Consider the following 19,881-nt stretch of genomic DNA (forward strand, 5'->3'; position numbering starts at 1 on the left):
AGGCATTGGGGGGGTCCCTGTTCCTCCGAGCACTACCAGGAGTGACTAGAAATAATGGTCACAAGATGGCAGAGAGTAGATTCAGGCTAGACATCAGGAGGCACTGCTTCACTGTCAGGGTGGCTAGGATCTGGACCCAACTTCCAAGAGAAGTGGTGCAGGCTCCTACCCTGGGGGTGTTTAAGAGGAGGAACACCTTGCTGGGGTTGTTTGACCCCAGTACTCTTTCCTGCCAGGGCAGGGGTTCGGACTTGATGATCTGCTTAGGTCCCTTCCGACCCTACTAACAATGAAACTATGCTCCTGCAAATCCAGAACATCAGCCAGTCAGACAGCAGTCATTAGTTAGCAGTGCAGAGGATGTACAAGTACACCACTCAAGCAGTAGTGGCATTAAGGTTTGCTTGGGCATGGTGGTGGGGGCCTGCATTGAGAGGGACACATGTGGCACTTTCTTATCTATGAAGTTTGTTTGTTTGTTTGTTTGTTCGTTCTATGAAGCATAGGAACTGTGTTGATAAAATTGCATCTTTTTTTTCCTGGTGCATTCTCTCACACATGCATGTCATGGTCACAACAGCACAGTGCCATATGCTGACTTGGAACCAGTTTAGGACTCTTTGATTGGTTCTAAAGCTTGGCATGCTGTACATGAGACAGACATGGGTGCCAGAGCTGTTGGTGTCATTAATAGTATGGGAAAAGGGGCATGGTAAGTGATGCATCCAGGGTGTTTTGCTTTAGGGAGAACCTAAAATCTTTTTCACTTGGCACTTGTTTCTATTTTTAATAACAGATGTTGGTAAATTAGCATATGGCGAAGAAATACTCTTTTCAGTGAATGCGTGCACTGTTATTTTTGTTGTTGTTGTAGCTATGGTGGTGCGGTGCTGTTTTGCTGAGATATGAGAGAACAAGGTGAGGGAATATTTTAGAGTGGTTTGGGGTGGGCCTCCAGAGCTGCCTTACGGTGAATGCAGATTTTGGAAAGTGTAGTGCTCTGACTGAGTAGGGCTCACATGAGCAGGGAGCCAGTGCTGCTGAATCAGTTTCTCCTTCGCTTAAATAAAAAAGAGTGCTCCCCAAAAAGAGACAGCAAGAGCTGTGTTCCTGCCCCTTCCAAGTCTTTCAATTGGTCATGGAGATCTCCTGATCTTGCCATCTGATCTCTGCCATGGGAGATCCAGACTTTTGTAAAGGGGGGGTGAGGGAGCAGTGACTAGCAATACAGGGGAGGCTGAACCCCCATTTACAGCCTTTCCCTCTCTGACAGGCAGGCAGACCATGCTGTGAAAGCAGCGGCCAGGGATTTTTAAGTCCCTAAATCAGGTAAAAAAAACCCAAAACCCTCTGCTCTTGGCATCCTCCCTTCATCTCCGTGCTCAGTGGCACTTCCCCTCTCATCCCCCTGCCTCAGCTGCTACTGTCCCCAGCTAAGCTGGGCTAAGGGGGGGCTTGACGTAGCCTAAGACAGCAATAACAGTGATGGTGGAGGCAGCATGTGGGCTCCCTGCTCCCTAAGCCTGCCCCCAGGGTGATGATGTTGAACACCTGGGGAGTGGGAATCCACCCATTGTACTACTAATGCTGTCTTGGCCTGAGCCTGGCTTCCCCTGTAGCCTTGCTGGAGTCAAGCAGGAGTGGCTCTGCAGCTCCCCTTGCCCTGGAACAGCTGGGGACAGCAGTAGCAGTGGGTGGGAGAGCAGAAAATGGGAAGGAGAAGATGTGCCACCAAGTATGGAGTGAAAACAGGAAAGTGATTCTTACCTGTTTGAGGACTTTTTTTTTTAAAGTCTCCGTCTGCTGCTCCCATAGCATGGTCCAAAAGGGAGCGGGGAGGAGGGCAAGCCAACACACTCTCTGTGGATCCATCCCTGCCCCCTGCTAACTACACTACAAGAAAAGAACCCAGCCTCCCAAATCCCCAGCCTCCCAGAAGTTCCTGGAAAATACCCACAGTGGTAAAATTCCTTTCTGATACAAAATTGGGTGATGAGTTCTTCCCCTGGCCTGACAGAAAAGACTCCAAAGGCAGAATGAGAACTGCTGAAAATCCAGGTGTCAAGCAAGTGCTGGTTTGTGGGGTGGCTCTCAAGAGAGCAGGGCAGATCAATAAGCCAACAAGGAAGTGAGGGACAAAAGAGACTATTAAGAAGCGCATCCCTGGGGGACTGTCTCATTCCAAAAGGAGAAGCCAAAAGGCAGTTGTGGTATGGTAACTATTAGGTTTGGGATTCACCCAGCCAGAGGGAGACATGCCAAAGAGATGTGAAACAGGAGTGCATTGGATACTGTACCCATGTTTGTCCACCTGTTAGTCATTTGGATGACATGCCATTATTGTCTCACTGTGAAGCCAGACAGTCCCTTCACCTGGATCTGCTGCCCTCCATCTTCCTGTTTATAAACATAAGGTAGCCTATTATTCTGATTTTAAAGTGACCCTCTCTTCTCACTTTAATACCCTCTTCTCCTTTTTTTCCTTAGCCCAGGCTCTGATTCTGGCTCTAAAGCACTGCCATTTCTAAGCAGACCCCACTTCTTTATATTGTCACAAATGGTCTTGTAGGGATATTCTAATGTCTTTTGCTTGCTTCTGCACTGCCTGCCAACTTTCATTTCTGCCAGTGCATGCAATGACAGCAAAGTGTAGCCCAGGGTTGCTGGGAGCAGCAGGTTAACTCACTGTTGTCACCTCACAATTTCTGCACAAACATCCTCACAGTGGGGTGTAATGCTGCTACATGTAACATGCTGCTGGGTTGTTGGAGGCTGGCAGATTCACCCACACTGTTCCAATAATGTACGCTTGACTTGCATAGGTGTGGTAGGAGCAGGTTCATGTTCTTTCCAAGAGAGTCCCCCAGCCTAACTATTAATGTATAGGAATGACACTCTAATGAACATAGTTTTCTCTTTTGTGCTACCTGGAGCTTTCTCCAAAACACTGTGGCCACATTCATGCATGCAGGCACAAGCACTTACAGCAGCTCATATAACAGCGGAACAAATTTGTTCCAGAGATTTGTGTCTCAGCACATGTGCTTGAACATGCACTTTGGTGTGGGACAAATTGTGCCACTTGGGGCAAAATGACCCTGCCCAGCTTCTTCTGGATCTGCAGACAGGTGGAGCTGGAAGCTGGGGCCAGCACCTGTGCTGGCCCCAGCAATATGAAAAGTTTCTCTGGTGAGCGGCTCAGGGCTACTTGCCTTCAGGAGCTTCTGGGGTTCACAGACATCCTGGTCTCTTGCTCCTCCTGCAGGCAGAGGGAGACCCTGTTGTACATGACCCTTGAGTGTACCAGGCTGCAGCCCCTCCATCTCCACCTCTGGAACCTCCTCCTGAGGTTCTGGTTGAATTTCACCCCCCATCTTTTTGTTTTTGGTCACCCCATCCATGGCCCCACCAAGTCCTGGGACCTCCTGGTCAACCTCCTCCTGGCCCTAAACTTGACCAGGAAGGTGTCTGGAGACTGTGGAGTCACCTTCCTCTCACTTGTCCGTGCACGTTTTTGGGCAGAGCACCAGTGGGTGGCATCCACCAGCTCCTTGGATGCCTTGGAGGATGGGTGGGTGCAGCTCAGGGGGCTCTGCTCGGTGTCCTCCTTAGGTGCACTCATTTTCACATTTTTACCTTTTGAACCTCATGTCACTCCTCTCCTTTTTTTTTTGCCTTTGTTGTCCCAGGTATTTTGTTGTAGCATTCACCCATTAACCCCCATATAATAGGGACTACTAGTTGGCCGAATGGGCCTTAGGGCCCACAGTATTTGAATATTACAAATAGACAGGAGCTTCTGAGGCCTGGCCAGCTGAGACATGGGGACACTAGCTCCCTGTGCCAGCTGGACTGCTGCAGCAGCCCTGACCTAGAGTGGTCTCTGCACCCTCTACCCACTATAGCAGTGTTATAGATATATATATAACTGATTTCTCTCTCTTATATATCTATATCTATAGAGAGGGAGATAAGTTGGGCAATTTTTTATTGATATATTTCCAATTTTAAAGCAGTTTGGAAGACTAAGGGTGCTTCTATCATCCTAATAAAATAAATTCTAAATATCTATAGGCTTTGGTGTTTGGTTTTGGTTTTGTTATCACAGAAAAATCAGAGCTCCTCCTGCCCCCTTCGTGAATGAGGATGTGGGGATGGCTGCCCTTGTAGCCACAGCTCTTGCCAGCAGGCTCTATCTTGTCTAGCAGCTGTGCACACAGGGTGTAAGATATGGAAGGGATGTGTAGTTCTTGGGTGCATGGGTGTGTAGGTGTGTGGTGAGTTGAGGGGGAGTTGCCACACATTGCCCGTCCCCTGGTGCACGGCTCCTGGCGCTGACAGCAGTAGCCAGCCGGGCTGGTGGGACATTCATGGCCTACTGCAGGCACAGCCCTGTGGTGCTGCCTGAGACCTGGGGACTGCACATGGTGAATGGAGCCAACCCAGCCCACTGGCATGTGCCTTTGGACAGGACTGAGACGGTTCCGGCACTGCACCTGGGAGCTGCATGCTATCCTAGGCTTCCACATGCCTGGCCCAATGGTGCACAGCTTCTGCTTGCAGGGCTAGGAGCTGCAGGTGGTGGTAGGATCCATCCCAATCCTGTTTGATTGCAGGCCGGCCAAGTCCATTCACCATGTGCAGACCCCAGGTCTCTGGCGGTGCTTGACACCATGGGGCTGTGCCTGCAGTGGGCCATGAGCTCCCTGATGGCCCAGCTGGCTGCTTCTGCCAGTGCCAGGGGCTGTGCACTCCCTTCCACCCCCCTCCCTCCCTTCCACAAACCCCACCACATACCCACCTATCAACCCCACACCCATAAATCTCCCCGAAACCCCAGTTGCCGTCATCCCCAGTCCCTACTTAACAGGGACATAGCCTGGGCCCAAGCTGTTGCTGCAGCCTTGCTTTGCTTTTATTTCCCCTAGCACACTGAGGCAGTATTCTGGAGCAGCAGGGGCACATGGCAGTCAGATGCTCTGGGCAAGTGCTAGAGTATCACCTGGGAAGACCCAGCTTCTGTTGCCTCTGGGCATGCTCCAGAAGTGCACCCTGCACCATTTTTCGCCCAGCGTGTTTTCTTTTGATATCAGGATTTCCTGGTATCAAATTTAGTATCTGCACTGCAAACATGCAGCGTGGCGAATATTTTTTTTGTGGTGTGCCTCCTGTGGTGTCTCAAACTGCTTTGAGATGCTGCAGCAGGAACATGCTCACTTGTCTGGATGCTGCCTGTGACTCTTCCCCTCCTCTCCCTACTTAGGTCCCCTTTTTCTCTGAGAATTTATTCTGAGGCACAATGAGGTTCTGCAAACTGTTGCTACTTTTTGTCAAGTTTGTAAGAGATGCATTAAACCATATGCATGGGTGACTGGTGCCTCCTGGCTCTGGGGGGCACCAGTGCCTGATCAGTGACTGGTGGGGGGCGCCCAGCAGCCAATCACCAACACCCCAGAAGCACTGGTGGCAAACTGGAAGTGCCATCAGACAAAACAGAAGTACTGCTGGCATATCTCAGGGTGTGCACCGGCTGGCACTCCCTAGCTGGTGAGGGCCAATTTTAGGGGGGGAACATGGCGCCTCCATGCATTACCTATGACCATATGCACTATTTGAACACTACAAAGAGGCCAATGGATAAGTGTCAAAGCGATGATGCCCTAAGGACCAGCTTGACTGGATGTGACATGGGCACTGATCATGATACTGTGGCTCACCTTTTCTTAAAGGTAGGGAACGATGCATAATTCCTTACCAGAGAGAGATCGTGATCTCTTATTCTTTAAGAGCAAAAGAGAACCACCCACCTGGAGGATAATTTGGTTCCCTTTCTTCTTATGGAAGATGCTATGTTATAGAATTCTTCCTTTCCCCATCACTGGCATTCTATTGAGCTAGACAGATTTGCTCAGCCAGGAAGGCAAACTCAACTCCTAGCAATGCCACTGATTTTATGAGGTTTGCAGAGGATGTCATTGCTCTGAGCAGGATCTCACAGAGACAACTACAAAAGTTGTTGGTATCTAGTCTCAGCATCTATCTGAAGCAAAGGTCCTGAAGTTATATTACTAAGGGGTCCTGTAATCTCCGAGATGCTTTGTCTTTGTGCTTGGGCAGAAATTGTTACCTTATGTGACCTTTAGTTCTGTGGGATTTGCAGTCTGCCTAGGTATGCAGTGATATGACCTGATCCATCGTGCAGACATAAATAAAATGTGTGAAATATGACATGTTTAGACATAGGATGCCCTGCTGATGAGCCTAGTGACTCTTCAGTATGATTTCTGGGGTGGCTTCCGGGGACCTGCACTGTGGTTTTTATTGGACTAGTTTACATTTCAGGAATATGGATGTTACACTTCATTCATTAACGGATTACTGTATTTTAAATTAATTAATATGTTTCTTAAAGTAAATACAATGGAAATACTAGAGTTTGTGGCACAATACAGAGTTTGTGGCACTTTGATGAATTCCCTCAACAGCAGGGTAAAACATTTATAGAAAACCGTTGTAAAATCTTACCAGTAAATTAATTGCATTGTGCATGGCAAATGGTGGAATTTCATTTGGTGTTTTGTGGCACCTTTCAACTAAAGATGAATTTTCACTGACTTAATACTGAAGTACCTAGACATCCACTCCTGGGGACTATTCCTTATACTCCTTATATTGACGGTAAACCTAATCAACACCCACTAACTGGAGGTATTTCTGTTTGTCCACCCACACTCCAGCAATAGGAATGAAATCCTCTAGCCTCCAATATCAGTCTTGCATGCTTCATTTCTCTTATTTTGGAGAATAGCTTGCTCCTGGTTGAGCTTTTTTAAAGCACAGAAAAAAAAACTTCTTTTCCTGACACCTCTTCTTTCTGGACCCTGCCTTCTGACTAGAGAGATCGTCTGGCACTCATTGCTTATGCCGCTACACCCTCTATTTAAAGAAAGATTCCCCCAGTGCCACTTTGCTACAGCCCTTCTCACAGCTTTGTCATCTTCTGACATATTTCTGTCCTACTGCCTACTCTGAGTTGCTCTGAGGAAGCTGGAGGCTCTTATCCAGCCCCAAGCTGTGTAAGGTAGAAATCTATAAGCAAGGTTTTGTGGCTTGAGGATGGATTTGACTGTATTTATATTACAGGTGATTTGGGGAAAGCAGGAAGAGAATCTGTAGGGATTGGCTCTTCTTTGTTTGTGTAGACGCTGAATTTAATGTGTGATATTGTTCTCTACATAAAACAGTCTCATTTTTTAAACTTTTCATTTACTGCAGCTTTTTTGAGGTGGACTTAAGTACCCTCCAGGTTTACATTGTGAGCTCCTTGGAGCAGCGATTAGGCTTTCTCTGTTTGGAAAGCTGCTAATACACTCTGGGCACTATTAGCCATATATAAATACAGAATTGTGAACAGACACAACAGCACTGAGTTAGAGCATAGGAACTGGAAAGTGAAAATGACTAATGATTAAAGGCTGAAAGACTGCAGCTTAGTTATTTCACAGAGGACATACATTTGTAAATGAGGATTTTTTAAAAACCTCAACTCTTTTAGTAAGAGTAGGGTGCTGTGTTGTCTGTCTTTTTAAACAGTGGTGGTCGTCTTTTAAACGTAATCATGTACATCTAATTTTGTAGTGGGGAATGCATTTTAAGTCTTTGATTTTGCTACCGGAGCGGAGTGGGAAGAGGCTGCTATCTTGTCAGGCCACATGCCTGAGGGCATGGATTCTTTTTTTCTGTTGGATCAAAATCTGTGAACAGTTGCCCTAATGCTATGGTTTGATAAGTAATTTGACCTATGCATTGTTTACGTGTTGTGGGTGTACTTGTGTGGGGGGCTTGGAATGGAAAAGGCAGATAAGAGTTCTCTTAATGGAGAAACATGATGATTATTGCCTTCATACTCTCCTTGTACTCTGCTGGTTATCTTGCTATGCATCAGTTCTGATGGGCTGAGCCTCTTTTTATAGCTGGCATGTTATTGGGAGTAATGTGGGGCTGAAACCTCTGTCTAAGTTTTTGGAACAACAGAAAATGTTATATCTGATTAAACCAGGTGCTCAAAGGCTATCCCAAACTTTAAGCAGCAGCATACAGTATACACGTTTAACCAGCTCTAATGGGCTGGAAGAGCATTGTGCAATACTGCATTTTGGGTTACACCAAGCTGACTCAGATGGAAGGTATTTTTAGAACTGTTGTTCAGCTGACAATGCACTTTATGGTTACGCAGGAACATAATCCCCTTCCCTACCAGTTGGTGTGGCAATGCTTCCACCTGGTGGCAAATCTAATAAAGAGATCAAGGGGAACTCATGTTTTAAATTTAGCAAAACTCTGGAAGAGAAAATAAGGATTATCAGAAGATAGATGCACTTTATGCAAGAAGCTAAAACCTCTTTGAGCTCTCAGGTTGTTTTGTTTTTTTTGTATTCTGTACAACACAAAGGTAGAAGCGCCATCATATACAGTAACTACAAAGCAACATACAACATGGGCTGCATATATGTATATACTCTTAACAGCAAGATGCACAATCCCGCAGCAGGACCATGTACTAATAAGCAGCCACGCAACAGTTCTACACCAAGAGAAAAGAAATGTGGATAATAATTCTTGGATAGCTTGGGAGAGAAATATAGTGCATCCACAGTAAGACTTCTCTCTCTTATTAACATTGTTAAGTTTAATTAGGACAAAGAATAGGGTTCCTTATTGTTATAGGGCTCCTCCAGATGTGCAGGTAAAGGTGTGATGGGATCTGATGCACGATCCACACGACTGTGCTTCCTGCTGTGCTATATGTGCATGGCAAGAGGCACGATTCTGCATCAGATCCTATCATGCCTTATTGCTGGTATAGGGGGAACCTGGGATCACAATACTGGACTATTCCTGCACTGGCAAATAGCATGCTCCAGAGACTGGGAGCTCCCTCAGCTGATTGGGGTCCCAGCTGTGAGGCCACACCATATGCTCCCATGGCTGGGCCATGCACCCCTGCAACTGGAAGCCCAGTCAGCTGATCCAGGCTTCCAGCTTCAGAGTTGTACCTGGCCGCATGTTCAATTAATAGCATCATAGGAACCAGCCACCAAGTTATTACAGAGTTTTTGTGGAATATCTTCATAACATAGTCTTATTTTGTGACAGTTAATTGCTTTAATGTGTGGCAGGATTACAATTTAAGTTTTGATTGTATGGTTAATTGTGCCTTAAGTGTAACGTGTGTCATGGGCCAGAGGGTTTCGTATGGAAGAGACAGACACGAAGTTAGGACTGAAGGCACTCACTCCCTTTTGCTTGCATTGTCCCGCTGGAATAGGAGAATTTAAAAAATCTCACAAACTTTTGGCAAAGTCCGAAAATGCAAAGTTAAGGTGACACTTTCCACCCAATACAGTGACACAACCAGAACACTGCCCCGAGGAGGTTCTCAGAAAACACACGCTGTACTTTTCCCTTTCCCCAGCCTCTGCCAGCAAGCAGTGAGTACTGCCCAGACCAATTGTGCTGCATAGAGTATTGCAATGGTTCAGACAGCTCTAGCTGTGGCAACTGTTAATCAGAATTGTGCTATGCACAGAAAAGAGGACAGGTTTGAGCATGATCAGATAAGTGATTCTTGTAGTTCCAGTACCCAGAACGGTAGTAAGACCATTGGCTATGGCTGATTAAAAGTTTCAGCTAAGACTGTTTCAGTGGATAATCTGAGGTGTGATTAAATGAAATTTTATTGTGAATGATAGAAGGTTTTTATTTATTTATATATATTACCCAGACCTCAGAAGATTCCGTTTTTTTGGCCAAAAAGTTGAAAATTTCAATGAAAACAAATATGTTTCTGATAAAGAAGTTCTGTTGGCCAAGGTCACTTACGCTAACATTTTATTTCTGCTAGAGGATTTCTAGCTAGAGATGGCTGAGATTCACAAATACTGTCAGGAGGACGCCTTTTGGAATCAGGTGGACTCTATCCTTTAAAGTGTGTCTGGCCTAAAATGAGCTGTGTGAGTACAGTTAGTGGAGACATACCCAGACCAGCTTGTGTACTGGGGAGCAGTGGAGCTATGGCAGGATGGAGCTTAGTCTAAAGTAGTCATCCAAGCAAGCAATCCAGCGTGCACATCCTGCACTAAAACCAGGATGCAGTGGTTTCACTGCTGTTGGTAACTAGAATTGTTGGCAACAAGAATTAAAACTAGCTCAGGTATGTCTGCATGCGTGTCAGTCACAGCTCCTGGCTATAGTGTGGTCACAGCTCAGTGACTCTAAAGGGTGTCTTGGAGCACCATGCAGTGTTTACTGTTAGGTGTGAAACCATGAGTCACAAGGTAAACCTAGAGACTTCAAAGGGAATCCGTAGTATCAAAACCATTCTGAGCTGGTGTAGGCTTTGTGAGTAGGGACCTACTTAAATTGTGGTTAGGTGATTTTCACAGAAACTGAAAAACGGTCGTTTCCATGTCGTTTCCATGATCACTGTGAAAAATGGCATTTCCTGCAATTTTACATGGAATCTCCTAAAAAAAACAAAACAAAGCAACCCCCCCCCCGCTCCCAAAATGTTAGGGATGTAGACTCAGTGAAGGTATCAGTCAGGAAAGCAAAAGGGTTTCAGTGCCATCTTTTAAGAAGCCAGATGCAATGCTGCAGTAATGCTGCAAGCTGAAGATGAGTGATTGGCCTCTTGGCGAGGGGCAGGGCTGCTGGGACCCCCTGGCCAATCAGCAATGGGGGGGGGGGGGGCGCTGCTCTGTGAAAAGACTGGAAAACTGTCACCATGTGCGTGAGCAGACCATGAAACTCCCTTCATCTCACCATGATTTAGGTAGGTCCCTATTTATGAGGTCTTCGCAATAGAAGAATTGCTCTAATATTTTTCCAAAGTCGAATAATAAGTGGAAGCTAAGAGCTGGCGTTTTCTGAGGTATGTGTTTCGAGTCTAACAATGTTGAGAACCAGTGCCATAGCTATGAAAAACTAAGGATTTCCAAGATATTGAATCTGGACCTTTTTGTGCAAGCTTTTCTAAACAGTTCTAAACCTTTGGTAAAACCTAGTACCTCTCCCATACAGAGTTAAAAGGTATGATAGTTTAAAGTTAAAGCAGAATTCGTGTGTAGCTGAATGATTCAAAGTAGCTTGTCAGAAGCTGGTTCAGCTAAAAATCCTGTATATGTCTCAAAATTATTCATTTCTTTAATCTTTGTGCATTTGAAGCAGTTTACAGTAGCCTACAGCAGCATCTCCTGAGAAAATAGCAAGAAGAATATGCAATATTACAGTAACACACAATCTATATTGTTTATAAAGAGATAAATGTACTAAACCATCTATTTCACAGGATACACACTAGAACAATGTGGGGCTGGTTACTCTCACAGGCCCAGCACCACGCTCTATATCATAGAGCCTTTCCCTAGTCTTTACTGAACAGAACTGATGCCTTCTTGCCTGTTCACTTTGTCTGCTAGCACCACTCATTTTCAAGAAGTTTCCCCTTGCTACAATGCATTTTGAAGTTCCTTCTCTAGAATCTTTATAATTTCACAGGAAAAAGTCTAGCAACATGAACTGGCTTATTCTTGATGCCCTTACACTGGGGTACAGAAATATTCCATTTCAAACTTGCATGAAGTAAAACTCCCAGATTTAACTGAACGGTCCTACATGACAGGTAGCTGGCTTGCCAATAGAGAAAGGTTTACACACTGGATTCATGTTCCCAGAGTGCAAGGAAGACACAAACTTCTTCTTACTATGAATAATATGACTCCAAAGGAAATAACCAACATTCATCAGCTGCCCTTCAGCAGTTCACTGTTGCTGCTGGTCTTAACCCTGAGCTAACTACTGTCCTTAGTCAGCTAATCTCCAGAATCACTCATCTCCAAGGGGAAGGTGCCTCCTCTCCATTAATCTGTCCCAGTTATGATAGAGAACAATGTAGATTAAAGCTAACCAGAGCCTGGATACATTTTCAGGATCCATTCAGGTAGATGCATCCCTATTTGCTGTACACCTCGCTCTACAACAAATATCCCCCATTTCAGCTGCTGATGGTACCTTCCCTGTACTTCCTGACAGACTCATCGTCCCGCACAAACAGCTCAGTTTGTAATATACTCTATATTCCCCCATCAAGAGTCAATCACTGTTGGGTTCATCAATCTCTCCAGCTGGCTCTTGCTACATGAGATTCTTTTAACTCACTGGGTAACACTGGCCTTTGTCATGCCCTTGTCTCTGAAACCCCTGGGTTGATATTTACTCTTCTACATTGGTCAGGTAGCTGTCACTCTTCATACTTTTACAGTTCTGCTTAAGGTAGCTAATGCTGAAATCAAGAAGGCAACTCAGGTCACTGCAAGCCTGAGGGTTGTCCATTGCTGTGGCCTCACCATTAGTTTGTGTCAGTAAGATTTGATGACCTGGGAGGAGCACTGCATTCATGATATCTTAGCTATCAGTTATTTGGCTCTTCCTGTCCTGTGGAAGGTAGCCATCAGGCTCTAGTGGGTTGTGAAGCACTGAACCATGCTCCAGGCAGCGAAGTGAAGGGAGAGTGTGACCTGATATGATCCAGTCAGTCCTGGGGAAGGAGTCATAGAAGCTATTCCTCTTCTCACACCCTTGCCTGGGCAAGATTGTGCTCTGCTAGGGTTAAAAGGGCACGATAATTAATTCACCAGCTATAATTAAGAAGTCTATTATAAACAGCGGCTATAGAAAACAATGGCCCAGATTATGTGGCAAAAAAAGAGGCTGATGAACAAGGAATGTAGGAACCAGTCTGACATCACAAGGACCAGTCTTTATGTGCTTGCATAGGGTTGCTAAGTTTGGATTTGGATGAGAAGGCAAGATGGTGGTAAATGAAGTGCAAGTCTTAATGTCACCCCACACCCACAACCATAGGTTAGTCCTTTTTTAGACTACTTGAAAAAGTTGTGCCTGTATTTTCCTCTGTAGCAATACCTGTCCTGGACCTTACCAAGGCATCTGTTTGTTAGAAACTGCGCTGGACCCCCAAATGGGAAGAGGCCGCTCAAGAAATCAGAGGTCCCTTGTACAAACCACTGATGCTGGTGCTATCAACCCATGGACTTGCAAAGTGATCTGTTCTATGGGTAGATGCCTCAACAGCTGTGTGCCTGTCCTCAGTTCTCCTTCATAAAGTTGTAGCTGTATGAAGGCCAAGAACATCCTATGCTGTACCTCAGTTAGGGATTGTTCCCCTCCAAAAAGTTGTATACTATCAAAGAAATGCCTAGCTGAAGTAGGCTGTATTATCTGTTACATGAGCTTAACAGTGAATCATACCCCGTTTTAAAAGACTGGATAGTATAAAGAATACTAAAACCTGGGTTGTGAGGGGCTACCTCAAGCTGCTGCATTATTTCTTCTGGGTAGAGCACTTGAAAAGGCTTTACCACAGGAATGATGGGATGTACAGATCTTATGATAACAGCCCAGACAAGAGTTAAGTTACCTCCTCGGCTATATGTAGGGAGCAGATTAGAAACAGCCTCTATGAAAAAACTGTAGGCAAGGTAGAATATTAGCCAGGCTGGAGAAACTCTTAAAGGGACCCCCAGAACTAATGTTCACTAATCTAAATTAAGGCAATGATGAATCCATAGAATTAATCCTCCCTGGCAGTGCTCACCACTCTGCACAGTGCTCACAGTGCCCTCATTACAACACCCAATTACTGCTAGCTGCTTTAATGAGAGAGCAATTGCAAACCACGTATGTGTGATCCTCACAGCTACCAAGCTGTTCAGCATTGCTGGTGCTGAGACCATCTGTAATGTCAGGAATGGCAGAAGAACCCTCTACTGTATAGAAGGAAGCAGACAGGGCCAGCAGCTGTTCAAAGATATCACTGAATAAAAAATATTTCATATAACTTAGGGAGTCTCTCTGATGTTGAGTTTCAGGATCACCTTTCCAGGTGAGTTTTCAATCTACAATCTTCATTCTTATTTTAAGCATGTTTATCTGTTTCAGTATGTGCAAAAGTAATAAAAAAGAACCCAGGTACCTTCTTCTCTTTTTATTACAGTCTTGGCACTAGGTATCTTTTGGGTTTCCAATGTGCCCACAAATTCTACAGTATACATACAGTAACACTGGATTACAGCCAGCTGTAGGGTGGAAGGGTAGATGGCAGATGGACAGAGGCCCAAAGCTGGGAGGCAAATTCTTTCATGGACGCTGAGGCATATCCCAAGTCTTGTGAAAATATCCTTTTAACAAACTTTAATGGCTACCCAGTAAATGTGTCATGGTAGCTTGCTCTCTTGGTCACAGCTGGGTATGTCTATATGAAATGCTTTTCTGTGCAGTAGACTAATCTACTCCACAATAAAGCATCCTGTGTAACTGCACAGGAACTACTGTGCAGTAGATTAGTCTACTGTGTGGTTTTCTACTACTTGCAACTACAGGTAGTAGATACACTGTGTGCAATAGCTACTGCATAGTAGTGCATGGTTACATAGGGCAGCAGGGGGCAGGAGAACTCCCCCCTCCTCCAGGAGCTGTGGGGCCAACTCTGATTGTGGAGCTGGGGTGAAGACAATGTCCCCATGCCCCTGCAGCAGGAAGCTCCTGGCTCCAGCTCCAAGATAGGATGTGGTTACAACAGCATAAGGATGAGTGGGCTGAGGCTTGGACACAGAACCCAAGAATATGTTGAAATTAATTATTGGAGCTGTGGGCGATAGATGCCTCTGACACTTGGGCTATAAATGGCACAGTTATGTGTGTTAACCACATGGAAGCATCATTAGCCAATACTGTGGTCTGGATAGTACTGCACCTCTTACCCCGCTCGTTAGCAAATACTCTGCTCTGGATAGTACTGCACCTCTTACCCTGCTCATTAGCCAATACTGTGCTCTGGATAGTACTGCACCTCTCACCCTGCTCTTTCGCACCCTCTGCCCCCCTCGCACTTTCTCTGTAGCAGTGGGAGGTTTGCTGCTTTGGTGGGGAGATATCACTTCCTTTTTTATTATTTTGCAGCCAGCATGCATGTTGAATGGCCAAAACACCCAACGTTCTCTGCCTTCAAGGCAGCGAACCTTCCACTGCTGCCCCTGCATAGCCTTTACCGTTCTGCCCTCCGGGAAAGTGCTGGGAACCAAGCGGCAGAACAGGGGACAGGAGGGCGAGAACCCCTCCATTTCCACTCCCCCCTCCCAATTTAGGCAGTGCCAGAGGCTCATGTTCCACTTGCCCACTTGTCCTTATGCTGTTGTAACCACATCCGCTCGACAAGTAAAGGAAAAAAATAAAGCGTTCCCCTTTGAGCTCAAAAGGAAAGGGTTGTGGTTTTCTGAAAGAATATTGGGTTTGGGTTGTGCCTACCAAAGAGAGCTGCGAGGACCTTGTGAATTATAAAATACTGTCAGGTCTGTTCCCTCTCCCCCCCACTAATATGATAATAGTTTTGCACTTAGTCTTCATAGGACCAAACAAATGTACACTAGAGAGTCAGGTCAGGTCCCTTGTGTGCCCCTACATGCAGACACCTGCTGCAGCTACACCTGAACTTCTAATTATGTCAGTTTTTTTCTTTTCTCCCCTACTACTGTGGCATTTCTTAGAAAAAACGTATGGCTGACAGTTTTGAATGTTTTTTCTCTTCCTCCATAGCTGTATCTCTGTTCTCTCATCCAGAATTTCTGTCTCTAAATACAAGCTTGGTTAGAAAAGGAAATGATATTGAGATCAGATGATTTGAGCTCTCCTGGATGTGTTATACATGTAGTCCTCCTGTTAAAACTGACCTTTCTACTGATACGGCTCAATGAAGGGAATAGAAAGAGTGAGGCTCAGCTGAAGAGCTAGCAATGGGTCTCCTTAGGGTTACTCACACTTTTCTGTTATAATGTCCTGTTCTCAGTCAGTTGGGATCTGCCTGAAGGCAAAATTTTCTGGAAAAAATGAGTCAAAATAATGGTTGTTTGTGAGTCTGAGTTTGAATATATGCATGTGGGGAGCAAAATGCTTTCTCTGATGTTAACAGAAGTGCACATCTGCTCATCCAGGACCCTTCCAGGTACATTTCCGGGGCAGAGCTCAGTTTCCCCCTACGGGATCTGTGGATGAGGGCTGATTAGGAACTGTGAATCAGCATGTTCCCTCGCCCGCCCCTTGCCCTTCTGTGGAAGTAGTTGACCTCTTCTGGAGTGAGATTATTGGGTAGACATGTAGCTACAACACCTCTAAAGATGACCATTCCTTTTCCCTGGGCCATAGCCGGCAACTCACTGGGCTGTATTGAGCCCCTGTAATGTCATGTTAAAATAGGCTTCCTCTTCCCTATGAGTTCAGTTTGGTTTGAGAGCATGGCTGGCTTCAGAAAAAGGCTGATAGGAAGTGGTTGGCAGTGCTATCTGCTGTGTGTGCTAGGATAGATAGGCACTGCTTTGGGAATGGCCTGGCTGCATTAAAAGTTGATTAGATTTTTAGATAATGTGCTTTGCCTTGTTTCTTTATATTCCTGCCATACATTATAATAGCATTTGTTACTATTGCACATTTAACAACGGGATGGGTTGCAGCATTTTGCTACAGGCACTTTACCATTGTTTTTTGTCTGCGTTTCATGTCACAAAGATGACCCTGTGGAGGCACTTTATTCATGGATGGCTCTAATGGTCCCACCTGCCCTCTAAAAATCCAGGGAAGTGTGAAAGGAGAGCTGTTTTGCCTTATTCTTCATGAGTTAACCTTGAGGATGGAAGGATGACATGACAGGGATTTTGAAATGTGTACTGATGAGTTAGACCAGGCATTGGCAACCTATGGCCCACAGGCTGGATCTGGCCTACAAAACCTTTGGATCTGAACCTTTGGTGGCATTTGGTAGTGGGCTTTTATCTTGTGGGCACTTTCCCCATTTGCCACAGGGAGAAGTGTCAGCTGTGGGTGTTTTCTCCACAAGGCTGGGGAGACAAGTAATTTGGTGGTCGTGGCTTTGTCCTGGTGCCCACCCATCCATCTGCCTGCAGCTAGAAAAGGCTGCCTACACCTGAATTAGGTTCTGATTGTGTGCAGGCAGGTAGTATAGAGCCCTCATGGTCTGTATGGGTCCACACTGTGACATTTGCCATATATTTTTTTTACCCTCCCAGGGTCTGTGCTGAAGTCTGTTTGTTTCCCTTTTACCTTGCACTAGCTTCACAGTTTGTCAATGTACACAGAGTTGCCAACCCAATAAATTATTTTTTACTGACAGTTTGCACATTTCTTACTGAGAGAGAAACTTTTTTACTGATGTGTGTTTTTACTGTCCGTGGGGAAACCCTCCCCCGCCCCTTGGGTTGGCAGCCCTGTGTGACTGTAGTAGCGATTTTACACTCACCACGAGGGTCCCCTACTCATCCCATACCCTGCATCATGCTGCCCCCCGCCCCACCCAGCCCCCATCTTGACTCTTGCCAGCTCTGCTCCCCATGTCCTGGCATAGACCCCCACCCAGTGCCTCTCTCTGTCCCAGCCTGCAGTTCCAGCCCTGGCTACACTGCCCACTTCCTTGCACCCTTGATGCCACCAACTGCTAGAGCAAAGGATGGGCATAATGACTCTGAGGCAGCACATTGTTTGAGAAGGCAGCAGGGGTCTAGCAGGCTCCGGTGTATGAAAAGCACTGACAAGAACTCCTTGCCTGCAGGATGTTGGATTTCCACTCAGGCCACAGGTAATGGTTTTGTGTGCTATCTGTCTTTCAGTGCCACTCCAACTTTTTTCCTGGGATAGAGCTTAAAGCTGTGGTGGCTCATTTTTTCACAGAAGGGAAAATGTTTTTATGGATTTTTAGTGACAGGTTTTTTTTAGGGATTTTTTTACAGAGTCTATAAATTTCTGAACGGTTGGCAACCCTAGTCCCCCATCAAATACATAATATATTTGATGGTTAGTTCCTCTGTACTACTAAAGTCTATCTCTATAGGTTTTAACTTGTGCATCTACATCCTGTGGGGGATTGACTAAGTGACTGTTTGGCCTTCACTGAGGTTTATGTGAGAAACAAGGTTTCTTTTATGTAAGGCAGCAAGAGGCTGTGGTTCTGAACATTAGACTAATGATCTTAAAGTCTCAGGCATTATAATAGAAAGACTGCCTCTGGCCAGCTGTATCACGTAGTAAGTGCAGGAAGGAGGATTGCTGTGATTTGTGTCTTTGACCAGAAGCAAGCAGCTCAGGACTGAGAACAGGCAGGTGAGGACTTTTGTATGTGCTGTAGTGGAAGAGAATGGACAAACGGGTTTGAAAGAGTTTGCTTCTAGTCTTCAGGAATGGATCTGGGGGCAGGATGTAGACATACAGTTGCACCCTGCTTTGATTCCTGTTCCACCTAAACTTTAAAACCAACCGCCTAGGAGGGGCAGCAGCATTTTTATTCAGGCAGTGCTGAGATGGTCAATTAACTTCATGGCTTAGTATCATCTCCCTGATACCTGCTAATCTCCCTCCACTTCAGAGGTGTTCACAACCCTCTGTCCTTTGTAATGGTCTTGATGGAGGCACTGTCAAAGCACTCAAGAAGGCTAGATTGTGTTAATTTATGAATCTGAATAAGAGATGCAAGTTTAACTATAATGATTCTAGGACTAATGAGACATTATCTTTTGACTATTTTTTCCTTAGTTTGTGTTTTTTGATGTTGATATAGAATCTAGGAAATTAGCGCATAGTCCAATAATTATTTTTGTTTTTGCTTTGATCTTAAACTGAATAATATAGTGCCACCCCTTAGCATCTTAGTAAAGCTTCTAGTTAATCTTTGATTGGGGAAAAATGTATGTTGTATTATGTGTGATGTGCTGCAGCACCTGCACCCCACTTTTAAAGTCCTAAATCTGCCCATGCTGGTATATTTTACGTTAGGCTGGATTAAATAAAGGATACCCTTACATGTATGATTCACCATTTATTTGAGTGTTCACTGCAGTGGGCAGAACTGATGGATTTTTTTTATTTGTTTTGAAAAGCTGGTAGGGACTGAAATGAGATACCAGCACTTTGTGAACAAGGCTGACTGCAATGGAAACTTCGTTCCCATCTATGGGCTGATTGGCCTATGTGGGATGAAATAGTGGTCTCATTGGTGGTATTAGTGGATTACAATTCATTTAAACACATTAGTTCTTATGTGGGCCTTTTATTAAGGTTCACAAAAGGTGTCAAGGAAAGATTGACTGCAGTGGCATCTATTTGTCATCCCCGGAGGCAGCTAGTTCAGAAGAATGGACTACTTCAGCATTGCTGCTACCCATCCAGCAAGTCTCCTGTAGAAAGTGGACTGTTTCAGAATTGACAATCAGGTATCTTTCATCAGCAATAACATTTATTAATGTTATCAGAGGCATTCTCTTACTGGAGTAAAAGTGCCAATGGAAAGAACAGAGCATGTCATTACAAAGACTTTCTTCCACAGTTGTAGCCAAACTCTAAGTAGAAGCATTTTAGCAGAACAGAGTGAATAATATGAAACTGAGGTCCAAATCTTAGTTTCATTCTTTTAAGTGAGTTTTCTTCAGCTCTGTTCAACCCCCTGGATGTGTTTTACACACAGGTTTCAGAGGAACTAATGGAATTTGCAAAATTGTGTTGACTTCGGTGTGAAGTGTTTAACCAAACAGTCTGGAGGAAATGTTTCAAATTCTTAATTCATTTTGTTTGAACGTTTATGGAGAAAAATGTTTTGACCTTCTGTTTAGGAGTTATGTTTTTCAATTAAAAGTTGACTGAAATAAAAAAACGTATTAGTTGTTGGGTCAGTTTGCGTTAACCAACAGATGTACATTTATATGTACTTCTAAGTATTTCCAGGGTACAATTAGATTAAACTAGAAG

The sequence above is a fragment of the Crocodylus siamensis genome, chromosome 1, assembly GCF_052110815.1.
Source record: "Crocodylus siamensis isolate JL-2025a chromosome 1, ASM5211081v1, whole genome shotgun sequence".
NCBI lineage: Eukaryota > Metazoa > Chordata > Crocodylia > Crocodylidae > Crocodylus > Crocodylus siamensis.